Consider the following 14,255-nt stretch of genomic DNA (forward strand, 5'->3'; position numbering starts at 1 on the left):
ACATTAGAATGTGTTTTGCTTTATATATATATATATATATATATATATATATATATATATATATATATATATATATATATATATATAATCTACTAGAACAGGGGTTCTCAACTGGTCTCACCCTGGGACCCACATTTTGCCACGGTCATTAAATCACAACCCACATTTTTTTTTTTTAGAATTCAACCAAACAAATTTAGTTTAAAAAAACGCACATATAAAATCTATAAATTTTCCTGTGTAACATGCATTTCACAGCACGCCTGTCAAAAGAAAAGTTTCTTTCAAAATAAAAGACAAGTCCAACATGAGAGATTCAGTATTTAGTTATTTTTGACCAGCTGTCTGCGATCCACCCAGTTCAGGAACGCAACCCACTTTTGGGTCCCAAACCACCAGTTGAGAATTGCTGTCCTAGAACACTATCGCTAAAATCAATATCACCACCACTAACGTCAAAAGATTTTTACCCGGTATAATAAATGCCAAAAAAGTAGACAATACATGACTAGTTAGAGTTGTGTTCTTCACAACACAATATGCACAACTATAACATCATTTGTTTTATTTGTATTATTTCTTTATTTTGTAAAGCGGCTCTGAGTCCCCAAAAACGCTCTATGTAAAATTATTAATTAAGATTATTATTATTATTATTATTATTATTATTATTATTATTATTATTATAATTATCATATTGCACTCTCACCTTGAAATAGTCGACTCTTCTGCACCCCTTCCATTTTCCTACCCCGACTTCCTCTTCCCTGTTCCCTTCCCCCTCACCCAGGTGTAACACTGCCCTCTCTTTTTATATTCTTCCTTTAATAAAGTGTTTATTACCCTTCCTTAGTGAAAGCTGGTTGATGATCTGGTTGATGATGATGCTCACAATTATGTAATAAAATAAATCAATGTATTTAATTGCAATAATAAAACAAGCATTGCTGTTTCCTTGGCACAAGAACAGCTGCAGAATAGAGCAACAAAAAAATGGCACTGTTTGATTGGGTAAAAAAGATCAACTGACAACAATATTTTTATCACCATATTAATTTTTGATATAACTTTTACTATAACTACTGGACTAAATAAAGATAGTATGGACATTTCAGGACCACTTTTCCTTACTTTATTCCTTCGATGCAGTCGGTACACACTGGGTAGCAATGGACACTATCATCACTATTGCCAAACGTGTGTAAATATATTATTTACATTAATTACATTTGCTCGGGTGAAAATCACCCAGCGACAGTGTTCGTGTAGGGTTAAACCTACCATGACTACAGTGTGAAAGTATATGTCTCTTGTTTTTTTGTGTAACACCGGTAGCACAGGTTGGATATGACTAGTGTCAGAGGACTGCTTGCATGAATTCCAGACACACACATGATTAAAAGCTTTCTGCATTCCCCGAGACTCAAACAAAACATGAACCGTGTTGAGGCACTCGTCACGGAAGTCACACAATGATATGTTGACTCTAAGATGCAAAGGTGGGGTAAAATCATTGTTAAAGAGAGAATAATGGACATAAGTACTTAAAACTAAACTACAATGTCACAAATGGGATGTGGTTCATCCCAGGTGAGGAGTGATGCATAATATGTGATTATGAAATGTAAATAGTGACAACTGTCCATAATCCACGTTACAAAGGTGTTTTGACTCAGTCTTTTGCAGGAAATTAGATATGATTAAATATAGAAAACAGTTTGTGCATAGCATCAAATTAAATAGGCAATGTGCTATTTTCCTTTCTTTCAACAACTAAGATTCAACCATTAGTTATGATAGGATTTATTTTTAATTATGTGGAAATTATGCATTAATTAAGTTCACTGACTTTTTATCTTTATCTCACTATGTTATTTATTTTTGTACAATTGTAGTAGTACCATAATATTAATTGATTTTGTACTTTATAGGATAAAGATGCAACAAAAGGTACACAAGATATATAAAAAAATTAACAGTTTCTCAGTGAAATGAAATGCCCAATGTGCTGAATAATTAGCTCCCACAAAAAAATTATATTCATTAATATGTATATTTACTAGAACTGTTCTTTGCACCCTATATTGTTAACTTGTGCAATACTTCCTTTTTTTGTATATATATATATATATATATATATATATATATATATATATATTTAACAGAGAATATTATCTATTTTGTTTTGTTAGTGAAAAAAAAAAAAATTGGAAAATTTGGATATTGCAATTTTTTTTTTTTTTTTTTACTTTTCTGCATAGGGTAAATTAAATTGTGTATTTTTTATTTTATTTGTTTTATCTCTTTGCTGCTGTATTAAGGGGATTTCTCCATTGTGGGATATCGATCAATATATAAATCAATCAATATTTATTTAAAGAGCACTTTTCATACAAAAGAATGCAGCTCAGAGTGCTTTACAAGGTTAGAAATATTAAATAATGATAACGAATAATAAAATAATAATAACAATAATATTCAAATAATAACATACAATCTAATCTACTCTAAATACCAAGTAGCCATGTGTGAAAATGGGCAGTGCAACATTAGAACACACAGAAAGAAATGTAACTGCTGGTATCTATTAAAAACTCAAATATTAAGTCCGGATTTCAGGAGACTAACACTAATTCTGGAAGTGCTGCCAATGCAACAACCCACCCATTGGCAGACAGACGCGTGCAAATGAATTATGCAGCACAGGCGCCAGTTGTTAAAATGACTTCCTTTCTTTCTTCAGATTTCCTTTGTTTGAAACGACAGATGACACACGTGGCCTTTTTTTAGAATCCTACTATGGTTTGTCACAGGTATAAGAAATACGTTGGTAATAATACATTGAAAGAGAAACTGACATGGACAGTACAAACCAGTCATCATCAAGCATATAATTATGTTCATCAAGTGTTTGTTTTTAGCACTAAATAATAATTAAAGGTTTTGTAATGGATGAAACCTCTGTAGGGAAAAAGTTTTGTTGGAAAATGTTTTATTAAATGGGTTGTTTTGTGTGTTCACCCCAATGTTTTCCTATTAGGCTTTCATGCATCTTAAAAACTCATGGTCAAACATAAGACTAATAATGATTAGAATCAATTTGACTGACATGTTACAGTTACACACTTGTTTCCAAACTTGTGGAAAACTTTGGCACAGTTGTAGCAAAGTGGGCTTCCGCCTGAACTGTTTTGTACAAAAACATGTGTATCTTAGTACTATTGTTTATTATTTCTGCTTTTTTAGCCTTCCCTAATGAGAATTGGCTTATATTTGATGTAAATCTCTAGTTTTTTTGGGGGGGCGGACTACAGATTTTTGTAAAACATGATTTATTGTCACTCAGTATCATGTATTTCCAAAATTTCACATCATGTGTACCCACTATGGGTCCTACTTCAATCCGAACAAAAATTAGCCATGTAGGTCATGTAGAAGCATAGTATGTCATGTAGCTCACAAGTGTCAAACTCAAGGCCCGGGGGTCAAATCTGGCCCTTTGGAAGATCCTATTTGGCTCGCAGTAGAAAGCAAAAAAAGGCTGAGAAACCATGAAACCTTGTGTAAATTACCAACCATTCAGTTGTGGATATCTTGAATACACAAACTGAAATATTGGCAGGGCTCACGTCACCCCCCCCCCCCACATACTTCCTATCAGATGACTACCAATCATGTGATAGGGATTAGTTTTTCAAATTATTCCACAAAATTTCCCCAAATTATATAAAAATTGGTCACAAAACAAAATAAATTGAAAGTAAAAATCCTGCAGGGACTGATATCTGTCACTTATTGCATTGATCTTATCAGTGTCGTACATGGAAGTGCAAACTATAGCACAATAATGATTAAATTACTAATTGTCCTGCCTAAAATCTCCCAAACTGCTCCGTATTTGGCCGCTGAACTAAAATGAGTTTGACTCTCCTGATGTAGCTGAAGCCTCTCTCACTTTACTCGTGTAGCAATGCAGGATACACCCTGGACTGGCAACCAGTCCATTATTAACGCTGTGTGTGAAGAGTCACGTATTTTTCTCCATTGTGAATTCTTTCATGAGTCATGAATGAGTGACTCCTACAACAGTTATAATTTTAAACACTTAGGTGTGTTGCGGTCGCCCTTTTATCATTTCCCTGTAAACACGCACTGACACTTAAATGTCATTTTACCTTCAAAACACAAGTTGACTATCAAGATATTTTCAAACTGATGTGAATTTTTTGACCTGTTTGTAACTCAGGAGAGGTAGAAGGTGTGTAATTATCAGAAATACCAAAGGCGGGGACTCTCATAGTGCAGTGGTAAAGCATTATAACAAAGTCTCTACAGGTGATTGAAATGCACGTGCAGTTGTAGGGGTTGGAATTTACTAACGACATGCATCTCCCATTTATTTCTGCTGTTATGATGGTTTAAACAGAGTAAACTCGGTCTGGGGTAATTATTTTTGAAAAGAAATTCCTTTCTTTTCATAGAATTTTCTATTGATTTTCACATGATGAAATTTAAGTCACTGCAGTCGTTGTTTTTTAATTTGAGATATAAATAAATACATTTAAATTTTGATGTTAGAATTTGTTGTTATACTTTTTTTTATTTTTAATCATTATTAAACTTTAACAAAAAACCCAAACACTTTTTGTATATTCATATTTTTTTAAATGCTGGGAAAATACTGCTTTGTGCATATTAAACAAAACATGATTTTACTTAGATTGTATTCATTTTTTGCAGTATTTTTGTTTTGTTTGCTTTAGTGCTTACGACTCTGTGTAATATCTACATATTTACCTAAGCCTAATAATGTATGTTTAGCTATGTTGCTTTCCGTTTACCATACTGGTTTTTGCACATGTACAGTACATAGCATAGCATGCAAAACTCTGGTCGCTTGTGCGAGACAGTCCCATTGGTTTGCTTTTTTGCACTTTTCATCACACTGTTTATACGAGGCAGGCAGTTTTTAAACATTGCAAAGGTACATTTAAAGTGTCGCCAGATCTCTGAAGTGTGAAATTATGTTCAGCCCTTCATTACCAGCAATGACTTAAGGATGGGACAAAATGTACCTAAACTAGAAGTAGGGAAGTCTGAAATCTCTGAAAGCAAGTTCACTGTAGTTTCCAGTATTCATATAATCCAAGTTAAAGTATTTAATAAGTGGTAATGGGAGATTTTAGAAAGCTTGGCAGTAAATTTCCAATAGTTTCTTGTTCAGATCACTTCTAAAGGCAATGTTAGTATAGATATCTCAATTGAACAAATATTCTCATGTTGACACAGTCTCCTTCAACACAATGTGAGTTGGCATTTCATTGTTTACGTGAACAGAAGAGTTAAAACAGATTTATTTATTTCAAAGGCAAATATTTAAAATCATAAACCTTTATTTAAAGTTGAATATACTAAAAGTACTGATTATCCCACGGATATAGGATTAAAACCAGAGGTATAAAGAGTACTGATATGTCCTACTCAAGTAGAAGTACTGTTACTTGATTGTAATTGTTTGTAATTTTATGCAATTCACAAGTACAAGTAAAAAGTAGCTCGATTAAATAGTTCGCAAAGTAAAAGTTACTAGTTACTTTCACCCCCCATGTTTATTTTTGGTAATAAATCTTGCCATGGTTCCCGTACAAACAGTAAACATCTCGTGTATGAACTTAAAAAGGAAGAGACCAAATCTTGTACAATTAGAGCTTCATGTATTTTCCACAAAGGCATCTGTATAAAATAAAAGGTTTGTCCGCAAGCGCCACAACGTGACTGCTGGGCAGTTAAATGCAGAGAACAAATTTGTATATCTGTAAAAACATATATGCAAATAAATAAAGGCGAAAGCCCCAATTTTAAATTTAATCAAAATGTACAATTGTTTTTTTTTTTTTTTTAAAAAAAAATAATACCTATGAATTGTCATACTTTAAGTATAGCAAAATTTATACATTTTAAAACTGAGAAAATAACCAGCGGTGCATTACGTTTAATCTGGTTGGTTGGCTATGATGTGATGCATTTGATTGTTGTTTTTTTGTAGATTCACAATGGCTGTTGATCATCTTAAAACAAAAAAATAAGCATTGAGTTAGTTTTGGCAGGCACGGCTAGCCCAGCCCCATCAGCTAACGGTAAGTGTTAATAACATGAGAGCATCCACGTCTGTGCTTTTGTTACAGGTGGTCATGCTGACCGCTCTCTCTGCTTATACTTTTTCATGTAGTTCATGAAAGAACAAGGGGGAGCTCCCTTCGCTTTGGGCTTTCCACGCACGTGCCTCGGTGATGGCTGCTCCTCCAGCCCATAGACTGTAGCCGCGGTGCGAGCCCAGCCCCGCTTCGCACCCTAGCCATTAGAGCCAATCCTTATCCCGACGTTACAGGTCAACTACAGTCTGCATACACAATAGAAAGACAGGGGAGGCTGGCCCGACTGACTGACTGTTGATTTTTGCGACAGTGCTGCAGCGCTTGTGGCCACTAGGGGCACTTGCGTGAAAGTTACAAGTCTAGCGCCCCTAGTGGCCAAAAGTTACACAGTGTGCCTTCAAGTGCAAGTAAAATGAGTGAATAAGAAATATTACATATACTGTATATATATATATATATATAGATGAAACCTTAAGACAAACACAAAGCCCAGGGTTTTCTTTATTCTACTTCGTCTTGCTATCACTTACCCTGGAGCACAGAATGTAAACGAAAGCCCACTGCCACAAAAGATCTGGTCTTCTCAGAGGATGACACTGTTTCCTTTTGAAAGCAGTCAGGACATATTGCATAGAAGAAAAAAAAAGCACTGGGGCAGACTAGGCGGGTGTGAATAGGCGTGCTTTAGTTTGAGGAAGGCAGGATCAGGATGGTATGATGAAGAAAAGGAGAGAGAGAGAGAGTGTGAGAGACATGCCAGCACTTCGTCTATAGCCACTCAGTAAAGCCCCCGCAGTGCAGTCTTTGTCCCACTCATTGTCACATCCTGAGAGAGACCCTTTTAGCCAGTGCAAGGCTTTGGCGACATATGTCACTTCAGTGAGTCTCCTGTCACTCCTTGAGCTGCTGCTTGAGTGAAGGGGCGGGTCAGGGGGGCGTGTCCATGCAGTGTGTGGTGGTGGAGAAGGTTGGGCATGTCAGAGATGTTAGTTTAGTTCAGAGAGAGTTGTTGGACTGATCTCCTGACTCATTGATCAGCTGCTTTGGGCCTCTGATGGAACTGGACCCAACATGTAAAATGACTCAAGATATTGTAAGTACTCATTACTTCACATAAGTTACACTTTTAAGTCCAGTTGTATCTTGCATTTACTGTATATATGTTTGGGTAAAAACCAGAGGTGAAAGTAACAGATTACAAATACTCAATTTACTGTAATTATATTTCTGTTATGGGTACTTGTACTTTTCTCAATATATTTCTAAATCAATAATGTTAAATGTACTTAGGTACATTTCAAAAGAAGCTAAGTAATTTGCAGATGTGAAAGCAACGGATTACAAGTACTCATATTACTGTAATTGAGTAGCTTTTATTGGTACTTTTTGAATATCTTTATCAGTAATTTTACTTGTACTAAAGTATGCTTTAAACAATATTTCTACACCCAACCGTTACTGAGTAAATTATTATTTTTGTTTTAAAATGATCAACGGACATTGTGAAAATATAAAAAATGAATTGACCAGACAACAATCAAATGCATCACATCATAGCCGACCAATCAGATTAAACGTAATGCACGACGCCAAAACAGCATGTTTTTAGTTTTAGAGTTCATAAATGTAGCTATACTTTGTGCCTAAAAACTATTTTTATTTTGAATTGAATTCATTGGTGTTATTTTATTTAAAAATAATAATAATTGTACATTTTGACAAACCTTTTATTTTATACCGATGCCTTTGTGTAAAATGAATTAAGTTCCAATTGTGCAAGATTTGGTCTCTTCCTTTTAAAGTTCATACTTGAGATGTTTACTGTATGGAAGGGAACCGTGGCAAGAGTTGATACCAAAAATAAACATGGGGATGAAAGTAACAAGTAACTTTTACTTTGAGTACTATTTCATTAAGCTACTTTTTATTTGTACTTATGTATTTTATGTATGACTTACTTGTAGTTGTACTTGAGTGCAATTTCAATCAAGTAACAGTACTTCTACTTAGGATATATCAGTACTCTGGCAAAGATTCCTCTCCATTCGGTTCTTTTGCACTTTGTTTATGTATTTAAATGATGGTTGCTCATATAGAGGATATATGGTACAACTAGGGTTTACTTTGAAGAAGGGTAGGGGTAAGTTACAGTATGGGGGGGTGATTGTCAGCACAGATTAGTCATGTAGTAATCACACTCCTCATGCCCTCTCCAACTCCTGGTTTAGGTAACTCAATCCCTGGGGATTTGTGGCTATGATCTGCCATGTGTTCAAGTAGTAGATTCCTCAGTGTAAACAAATGCTTTATCATGTGTTTACAAGGAAACTTCACTGCCTTTTACGCTCATGAATACCCTGAAAACTAAGCACTCCAGCTTTGTTTGAGTTGCCATTTGAGTTGCAGGTTTACAGATCACAGAAAGCCTTGTAATTTGTCCTACGCACAAAAGGGGGGTTGGGTTTGGGTGTGCACCGGGCAGAGGATTTGTTGCGCATGAATGAAAGCTACCTGCACGCTTGTTGCTGTGTTTTGGAGGATCAGCACAACTCTTGAATAAAGGACTCACTTCTTATGCTACCAGTGGCTGGTGTAGGACTCTCGCCTGACAAGGTCTTTTCAGGTTCATGAAAAGAATCAAAGCCTGTGTTTGAAGCATGAGTCATGCAAAGTTGTAAAGTAAAAAAAAAAAAAAAAACTTTTCATGTGTGACGACTTGAGCGGGCATGTAAGTACATGTGTGTGCTACTTAACAAATAACCATTAGCAGTTTCCACCAAATGCATTTTAACACATACTTGGTATGCATGTAGAATCAATTATAATTTGTTTGTTTTGTTTTGTTTTTTCTTTTTAATATCACTGAGTTTTTTCAAGACTTTAAATTATAATCAAGTTTGTTCCATTATTTTATACCACAAACAGAAGTGCACAAGGCTATTGAAGTCGTGTGCACTTTTGGATGAATAAAGTTAAGTTCAACCCTTAAATTCTAACCATTGTCGGGAACACTTTATGATCACTATCTATTATAAGTAGTTAATAGATCATTAATAAAATGTTAGTGAATGATTTATAACTGTGCCTTATACTGTAGATAGCCAAGAGATAACTTACAAGCAATCAACAATTTATAAATTACATATTAACGGTATGATTTATAACTACACCTTTTAACTTAGTAATAGATCATGATTAAACCATTAGTAAACTTCTGACTAATGACGTGTTAAGTATCAGTTAAAACCTTATGTACGTTATTATTTGGGATGTTATTATAAAGTTGCAACTATTCCTCATTTACAAACATATACAAAGTTATTTAAGCATTATGTTCATATATATATATATATTTATGCAATAAAATGAAAATGTATTAAGTGAAAATGTGTTTCTGTGGAATTTTCAATTTTTTTTTTAACATTATTCTCTCACAGTTGAAGTGTAGATATGATAAAAAATTACAGACCTCTCCAGTTTTTGGAAATGAGAAATCTTGCAAAATCGGCAGTGTATTAAATATTTATTTTCCCCGCTGTAGTTATAAATCATTAACATACAGTTATCATGTACTTTATAAATCGTTAACAGCTTGTACATTATCTATTGGCTAAATGTAAGGCACGGTTTCAAATCCTCAACAAACTAAGCAATTTATAACCCATTAAGTAACAGTTTATTAATGATCTATTAACTACTTATAACAGTTATTATAAAGTGTTACCCATCATCTCTTGCCTTGAACAGTTTTTGTTCATGATTTGGTTGTTTGTAGACCACAGTTTTGTGAACTTTAATCACGTTACTGTTTTTGATTTGCTTTGGTACTTGTACTTTTTTGTGTATATTTCTAAATCAGTGATTTTACTTGTACATAAAGAGGCAGTGTTATGAAAAAATCTCTTGATTATAGTTTTGCTACAGTGATATACATTCCTTTAGCCCCATTCAGAGGGCGCAGCGTGACCGCTCACAATCAGTTCCATTTTTAGTAGCCGTTATATCGCTTTGTATCGCCTTTGATGTGATCTAACACTTTTGTGACCTAATGCAACACAGAGGTTGGACGAAACAAATGCTTTCCATTAAATGAACTATTCCTGTGGTTAGAGGTGAGGAGGTGAAGAAAGTGATGTAGCAGCTTCGCTACGTGTTTCAAACAGTTGAGATGACAGTTTACTCCAGAAAACAGTTTGGCAAAATAAACCTGAAATACTATGTTTTTGGGGTTCTTAGAACAAATGGAGATGTGTGAAAAATAGCATGATATGGGACCTTTAAGTACGTTTTAAAAGAATTAAAGTAATTCGTTACATTTCTACACCCAACCGTTACTGAGCAAATTATAATTTTTTGTTTTAAAATGACCAACTGACATTGTGAAACTACAAACAAATGAAATGACTAGACAACAATCAAATGCATCACATCATAGCCAACTAATCAGATTAATTGTAACTCACGGCACCAAAACAGCATTGAATGGAGGTTATTTTCTCAGTTTTAGAGTTAATAAATGTAGCTATACTTAGAGCCTGATAATTATTTTTTATTTTGAATTGAAATCATTGGGGTTTTTTTAAATTTTTTTTTTTACAACTATACATTTTGACAAACCTTTTATTTTATACAATTTGGTCTTTTCCTTTTTAAGTTTATACATGAGATGTTTACTGTATGCAAGAGAACCGTGGCAAGATTTATTACCAAAAACAAACGTGGGGGGTTAAAGTAACTCGTAACTTTTATTTTGAGTACTATTTAAATAAGCTACTTTTTACTTGCACTTGAATATTTTATGTATGACTTACTTGTACTTGTACTTGAGTACAATTTCTATCAAACAATAATCCTACTTGAATAGGAAACATCAGTATGTTTTACACCTCTGGTCTCTATAACCCAATTGCATTGTTGAAATCACAGAACTAACCAAAAAACAAACAAACTGGCTTTGTTTGTTATTCAATCCTGCACAACATAATCACAGCGTTCCACCAATCTCTCCATTTATTTAATTGATTCTAAATTCCAGCAGCTTAATCCCAAATCTTGTCTCTAACAATTACCCCATTGCCCTTCCTCATTAAGAAGGCACAACACCAGTAGAGTTGTGTCCTTATTGAAGCCAGTGCAGCAGTCAGCAGTTATTAAGCACCCTACTTTATGATGGTGGAGCTCCCTTGTCTCCATTCTCCTGATGGCAGGATTAACTGGATCGTGAACCCATTTGGCATCGCCGGTGCTACAGCCACCACCGTCTCAGCTCTGTGAGAACTAAGCCATGAAAACACTGAACGGCTTTGATCCATTTCATGAGCTGCCATCTTGGATCCATCCATCGCTGGCAGGCAGCAGCTTAGTCTTTGTGACAGTCAGGTTTACTGTAAGCATCCCATACGATGCCACGAGCCAGGCTTTACAGTTCAAAGGCTAATCTCATGACAAGCGCTCCACTGTGTGATGTTACAACGTCATCACAACAGAATGCAACCAAGGACAAATAGCTATGAGTATTTTGTGAGGATTTCACTGAGCAATTAGCATAGAAAATTGAAATTAAACAGATTTATGAGGAATGAAAGGTGTTTTTACTAATTCCACCATCTATCATCATACCAACCCAATCAACATTAGTGGCAGTGATGTGAGCAGATATTCAAACTCCTAAAAACTTTTATCTTTCCTGCCACTAAACATTTTTGGCCTGTACTATGGAGCTGGATTTCCTCTTATCACACTAACTTCCTTGATTTATTCGGAGTGTGGATTACTACAACGCTATGATAAATGGAGGAGGACTACGTGAATAGAAACATGCTGATTAAAGCACTGTCTGTTTATCGTCCCATGGATTAAAGCAGAACTAATTAACTTCCCCCTAAAGGTCCCTTTTGGTTATGTCACTGTCGTAAACATGCCGCACCCCCAGCCGCCTGTCCCACCCTAGAGCTACATGCGCACCTTTGCTCTCCCAAGATGGTAGCAACCAATCACTGAAAAATCCTAATACAACAGTGACACTAAGGGTGCTTTCACACATATAGTCCCATGTGACCATGTGAACAATTTGAGGAAGAGAAACAAGTAAAATAAATGAATGATGGGGGTGGGAGTAATACGGAAGGGAGGGTGGAAATTGTGTGTGATGTGTTTGTTTGGGTTCTGACAAAGCGGCTCTGAAAATGTATGTATGAATGGATGGATGGATAGATAGATGAATGGATATTTGTGTGTGTGCTGCCTGATGGAGCGCTGGGTTGCGAGTGTGCATGCCCGTTGCCGTGACAACAGCGTGTGTGATTGCTGTATGTTGCTGCTGAGCTGTCACTTCATGGAGTTGCTTCGTTCCTCGGACAAAGGTCTTCTCTGCCTTTTTTTGCTGGCTCCGCCAAGATATAAGTTTGAAAAATTTGTAGACAACCGTGTGCAGCCACGGAGCTGGACATAATCTAGCATTAGTTTATATTGGGATGAAAGACCCCCCAATCACCCCATAAACACTTGTATTACCCTCACAGGGACTACAAGAAGGATTTATTAAGGTGAAAAAGTTACTTAGTTCTGCTTTAGATATTGTATAATCTCACACTTTTATGCATTAACAGTGTCGGCAGCTTCCTGTCTGTGTTCTTTTCTTCCTGCCTTTTCTGTAGCAACAGTGTTGTTTTTGGTCTGAATTATGGATTTTAATTCTTCATATTTTTAAACAATTATTCCTCAATTGTGACAAAAGTTGCTCTACACAGTTTGTCTGTGATTGTGATTGGTCTGACGCTGCAATCTCATACATATTTATATCCTGCTTGTAGTACTGGGTCTGGCTGACAGAGAATGGTTGGTTAGGCTAACGGAGAGATATCCTGGATATACTGTACTTGTCCAGCTTTTTAGTGCAGGCCCTTTGAATTTGCCAGGCTACGTGAGCACATTGCAGAGGGTACACGGAAACATTTTTCCAATATATTCCTGAATAAGTTCAGAGACTCTGAGAGATGCATTAAAACAGAAATCTAAAAAGTGACCACAGTGTCAACAAAATGTGAATAAATGCTTTAAATTCCTAGCTACTGTTGCAGGATACAGTTTAAGTAAGCCTACTGATCACCAAATAAACTTATTATAACAAATATTAGGGTACAGATGATATGAAATAAAAAAAAAACAACTTTTTTTGGAGACATTTTGGAGATTTTTAATCATGTTATTGTTCATCTAATTTTTACTGCTGGTTTTGTTAATTTATATCAAACAAAAACCAATAAACAAACCTCAACAGAAATCTCTATGAAATAAAAAAAAAAAAGTCAATTTCAATATAATACATTTGTTTCTTTTGACAAGGGACAGGAAGAAGCCTTTGCTTGTCAATTCCTACCCCCGTTCTTCACCACTAACTAACAACTGCAAAATCTAATGAAATAAACTAAATTGACAATACAAATAAATACTCCAATCGAGCTATTAAGAAAAACAGAACAAAAACAAACAAAATGCACAGGCGTCATCAACATCTGTGAGATTTACTTTCTTCGTCTTCATTTCTGTAAAAGATATGGCTTTTGTACATTTTTTTTAACTGCATTATATTCATACTTAGTTTAATTGTTTCATCAAGATCAAGATTTAATGTTCTTCTTGATTTTTAAGCTGTTGAACGTTTTCTGTTGCATTTTTTGAACATGTATAGCACATTAAATGGCCTTGTGTATATGAAATACAAATACATTTGCCTTGCTTTAATCAATTTATCTCTCGATAAAAGCAAGGAAGTTCTGCGTGCGTGCGTGTGTGTGTGTTTGTGGAGCGAATTTCTCCCTGACGCGGTGTCTGTTCGACCTGAAACTTTTTGAACAGCTTCCACATAGCCCGAGTGTGTGCACATATTGACTCCTAAAAACATACATTACAGAAAAATATACCATACGAAAAATATATAAAAATTAGTAAAAAAAAAAACCAAACACATTTATCATGTGCATGTCCCATAGAATTAAACCTGGGAAATTGCACACGCTATTTTATTTTGTACCTGCAAATGTACATCCAATCTTCAAACACATACTCATTTGGCCATAATTGACAACTCTACTTAAGCTC

At 35.1% G+C, this 14,255-nt stretch overlaps 1 protein-coding gene across 6 annotated transcripts in view; it reads left to right on the top strand.

Moving 5' to 3' along the window:
• LOC114466567 (neural cell adhesion molecule L1-like protein) overlaps positions 1-14,255 on the top strand; it is a 102,136-nt gene that overhangs the window by 20,020 nt on the left and 67,861 nt on the right. The window contains exon 1 of one of the 6 annotated variants that reach the window (XM_028452097.1): positions 7,097-7,248. The exons of the other annotated variants lie outside the window; for them this stretch is intronic. The gene's annotated coding sequence lies outside the window, so the exon portion shown is untranslated. Of the gene's footprint in view, positions 1-7,096; positions 7,249-14,255 lie in introns of those variants that run through there. 6 annotated transcript variants of the gene reach the window in all.

This window comes from Gouania willdenowi, chromosome 7, assembly GCF_900634775.1.
Source record: "Gouania willdenowi chromosome 7, fGouWil2.1, whole genome shotgun sequence".
NCBI lineage: Eukaryota > Metazoa > Chordata > Actinopteri > Blenniiformes > Gobiesocidae > Gouania > Gouania willdenowi.